This window comes from Lactuca sativa, chromosome 1, assembly GCF_002870075.4.
Source record: "Lactuca sativa cultivar Salinas chromosome 1, Lsat_Salinas_v11, whole genome shotgun sequence".
Taxonomy (NCBI): domain Eukaryota; kingdom Viridiplantae; phylum Streptophyta; class Magnoliopsida; order Asterales; family Asteraceae; genus Lactuca; species Lactuca sativa.
This window is the reverse complement of record NC_056623.2, coordinates 241,780,660-241,785,541: the sequence shown is the minus strand read 5'-3', so window position 1 is coordinate 241,785,541 and position 4,882 is coordinate 241,780,660.

The following is a 4,882-nucleotide window of genomic DNA, read 5'->3' as shown; positions in this document are numbered from 1 at the left end:
CCAAAACTGAAAACCGTAAGCACGAAGCTTAGTGAGTTCCCCACCCTACCACATACCATGCATAACCACATACTGCACCTACTGGGCCACGCCCGCTATCCTGGGCCTCGCCCCTACCTCGGGTCTCACTCCCTACCTCGGGCCTCGCCCGATACAACGGCCCCGCCTGGCTTCGAGCCCCGCTCGGATACAGATCTGTTTCACTTAGGCCTCGCCTGTCACAGGGCCTCGCCCGCTAACATATAATAGCATATAAACGTATCACAACACATAAGCTAAACACATACCAACGGATCCCGTCCAAAGGCCTCGTCTATCCGGGGCCTCGCCCTTGTCCTTTTACTGATGAGTCATGGAACCCCGTCCATGCTCCTATTGATAGTGCGATACGGGCCCAACCCACACTCACTCTTTCCCTAACTTGGGCCTCGCCCCAGATCTGTTGCTAATGAGATGTGGAACACCATCCACACTCTACTCTTGGTGAGATACGGGACCTCGCCCACACTCACCTCCCTACCAGGCACATACAAGTATCACACAGACAACAAATATAAACTATCACATAAACCATTCCTTGGGCACCCGCCCGCTATCTTTGGACCTCGTCCTAAATATCATACTAGCATAATGTGCCTAGAGCTAACCCCCAGGTCTTCTACTCATAACTACATGGGCCGTCAGTGTGGCCGTAGACCCATTCACACAAAGGGAAACTCACATGCACTGGCTGAACTTGCTGATGATCCCACTAGCCACTGCCCGGCAACTCTCTGAACTCCTGCTCCACTCGCTCCCCGAGCTACCAATATCAATGCCACACTGAGTCTAACTGACCCCCGAAAGACAACCAAGTCAACTCTGGTCAAAGTCAAAGTCCTGGTCAAAGGCAACCTTCCAGGTCAACCCTACTCGCCGAGTTCATATGTTCAGAGTCCTTCCATTCGCGACTCGACTCGCCGAGTCAGTCCATGACTCGCCGAGTGAGTCCATGACTCGCTAAGTCTACCGATTTCCAAATCCTGACATGTCCAACTCACTGAGTCTCCACTCGACTCACTGATTCGAGTCTCACTCGGAGGGTTTGGGGTTTCGTGACCTGACTCGCCGATTCCAAGAACAGACTCGCTGAGTCCAAGACAACCTTCAACAGACTCGCCGAGTTGTTCTTCCAACTCGCCGAGTTCCTGCTCAACTTCATCTGACTCGACGAGCTGTTCATCCCACTCGTCGAGTTCCTCCAAATCTTCATGCTACTCGCCGAGTCCACTCAAAGGACTCGCCGAGTCCATTCAGATCTCCATACATGCAGAGGACTTTTGAGTCATGCATAGACTCCAAACTATAGATCTACCCTTCCCAAGCCTATTCCTCACGTAAAGTTGCAAGCTTTACGTGTAGAGAAGGAGATCTAGGTAAAATACACCATAAACTAGGGTTTAAGGCAAAGAGGCTCCATAATCAACTCAAGGGCAGACAGTTTATGCTTCTCAAGACCATAATATGCTTACATCCGAAGTAGCAACTTCAGATCTGACTTCTAACTCAAATGGATACCATCATGGCTAAAAAGCCCCAAAACTCACATATAGATCTAGGTGCAAAAGAGTCCAAGAACTAGTTTATTACCTCCAAATGTTCAGAAATATCTTCCCAATCCCAGATCTATAGCCCCTTCTTGCACCTCCAAGATCCTTCTTCCTTCTCCAAGATTTAATGCACTCTTCAAGGCAACAATTGGCTAAATCATTGGATATGGCGGCTAGGGTTTGGTGTTCTTGGTTAGAGAGGCAGTAAAGGAACCCTAGGGAAGAGAATGAGGCGCTTAAATAGGCTCCAAGTCCCGAATTTAGGGTTTTCCTCGCACAGACCAGACTCGCCGAGTCTCCTTGCCCGACTCGCCGAGTCGGTCACTTACTCCTCGACCCGGATCCCGCTCGGACTCGCCGAGTTCCTCTTTGGACTCGCCAAGTCGTCCCTTAAAATTAGGGTTTTCTTTCCTTTTTTGGCCTTCCTGACTTTGGGTGTTACAACTCTCCCCCCACTTAAACTAAACTTCATCCTCGAAGTTTGCTATGGCCCACCGCCTGCGACCTGCGCCCAATACCCCACCAATTATTCCAACACCAGCTGCCTACCTTCGCTGGTCTTCCGCCTGGTTATTCCGACTAACATTAATGCTTGCGGATAATCATCTCGGGTCAACCCTGACCCTGAACATTCTGGAAAATGCAACTTACTCAACTGACAATCCTTCTGTTACTCATCGAGTACTGCACTGAACCCATAGGGGTTCACCCCTTCTTTCCTTGCGCGATTCCCTTGCCTCCCCAAGGCAATGATCCATAACCAACTATATCCTCTATCACTGTGAAGATCCTATCTTCACCAATCCATTACTCCTGCTACCTCCAGTACGGGTCATTATTACCAGTATCAACTGGGCAATTCTTTTTACTATAATTTGGTGTCGAGCACCCCACGATCAACTAACTGAATTCCACCATACACTGCATACCCGCACTACTACTAACTGGAAATTCTGCTATTCCCCATCTGACTTCCGGATGAATTGAGACCACCCTGGTCCCTACCAACCTATCAATATCTGGATTACCGACTCCACCGATCGCTGTCCGAACACAACTACTAGTTTCTCCCAGCGACTTTCGAAGAAACTTCGACCACCTAATACTACTCAATCTATTCTGCCATACAGGCACTACAATTCCTGGGATCATTGATCCCCTATCATGACACTAAGGTCCCTACCAGGTCCCACCTGTGCTGCTAAAACTAACGGGCCTCACCCACGGGTCTCACCCAACCATACTACTGAGCAACCCTGCTCTCAGGTCTCACCTATACTGCTATTTTCATACGGGCCACGCCCACGGGTCTCACCCAACTATATCCTGGAGCGGCCTCTCCCCAGGTCTCACCTCTTTAGGGCTATACATGCAAACTCCCTATCATTCTCATCCACTACCCATTCCTGATCCCTAACTGATCACTAGGAGATAAGGGCCTCGCCCCAACTCTGCTAACGAAGCTACTATGGAATGCTACGGCTTACCCGCAGTCTGACATCACCTTCTATCACTGACTGCTAGTGAATGCTACGGCTGCCCCATAGTCTGACAACACTTCCCACCACCGACTGCTAGTGAATGCTACGGCTGCCCCGTAGTCTTACAACACTTTCCCCCACTGGCTGCTAGTGAATGCTATGGCTGCCCCGTAGTCTTACAACACTTTCCCTCCACTGGATGCTAGTGAATGCTACGGCTGCCCCGTAGTCTTACAACACTTTACACCACCAATTGCTAATGGATGCTACAGCTGCCCCGTAGTCTCACAACACTTTCCCCCACTGGCTGCTAGTGAATGCTACGGTTGCCCCATAGTCTTACAACACTTTCACCCCACTAGTTGCTAATGCGAAAACACCCCATGCTATCAGTCCTCTAGATCCTCCTTCTGATTCACTCGAGTCCTACAGGCGATCCTCCATCCTGAATTCCCAACCACATACTAACCATCACCAGCACACGCACTGGCTGAGGGGGAAGTTTCTCAAGCTCCCAACCCTGAACTTCTCAATCCATCAATGTTGTACCACTTCTTTTTCCTTCTCGGAGGTCGCGCACTCATTCTGGATCTGCGTGCCCTTACCTTTGCCCACTCGGAGGATTCTCCCCCACTTCGATCCTGCTTAACCCTTGCTGCTCAATGCTCGAAAAGAAATCCCCATCCTCGCTACCATTCCATAAACAACCTGCTGAGGAACCCCAAGCTTACCGTAGCTAGGGATCTAACTGTTGGATAAGGTGTCTAAGTCCATAACTTATTTGGTATATACTTGACCCGACCTGACATGGTCCATTTGGGTTGCATTTCATCCAAACTATTTATGGATAATTTTATGAGAGTTATACACATATGTTTATTAATATATTATAAGTTATAATATATTAATATGAAGTCATGTTATTTAATTAGTCTTAGTCTTAAATTAATTATGAATTAATTTAGAGATTAAAAGGAAGACTAATTAGATTGTGGGCTATTGGTTTTATATAGTGTGGGCTAACACTCATTTGTTAATGGGCTAGGCTTATATGGAAGTCCATGGATAATCCATGGAGCTTTTAACCCATGGATCCTTGGAAAGGAAAATACATGGGTTATTAGGGTTTCACCCTAATCATGTACACTATATAAGCATGCTTATGTTGCATGAAATGGCCACTAGTGTGACTAGTGTTACTAGAGTATGTGTGTTAGTGTGTGGCCGATTTTATAAGTGTGTATACACTCTCTCAAAGTTTTCCAAGAGTTTGTGGTGATTTGTGATTCCATTTGAGACATTCACACTATTGGTGCTTGGCCCTCAAACTCCTTAGGAATCAAACTCATCATCAAAAGGTATGTAATCTCATCTAATTCTTTTATGTTTAAAAGTACCCCATGCCATGTTAGATAGGTTATGAACCTTGGAAAATTATTATTTTGCATGTATTTAGACAAACATAGATCCAAGGTTTATTAGGGTTGCATGCACACTTAGGGAGTGTTAGATTGCTCAAAACCCAAAACTAACCAATCCAATTCTAAAATCAAACAGCTCCGAATTAGCGAGACATACCAAGTCCCTCCCAGGCATGCCACAGTTACTGCATCCTAAGCAACCTTCCCGAATAGAGCACATCCCTTAACTACCACTCAAATATCCAAGGTATGCAGATGGCATATAACTCGATCACAAGCAAGCCGCACAAAAATAAAATACTCATACCGATAATGATGCAGAACCATAACAATATAATCATGCACAAATACAAGAGCTGAAAACGGAAATCGCATACCTGCAAATATTTTA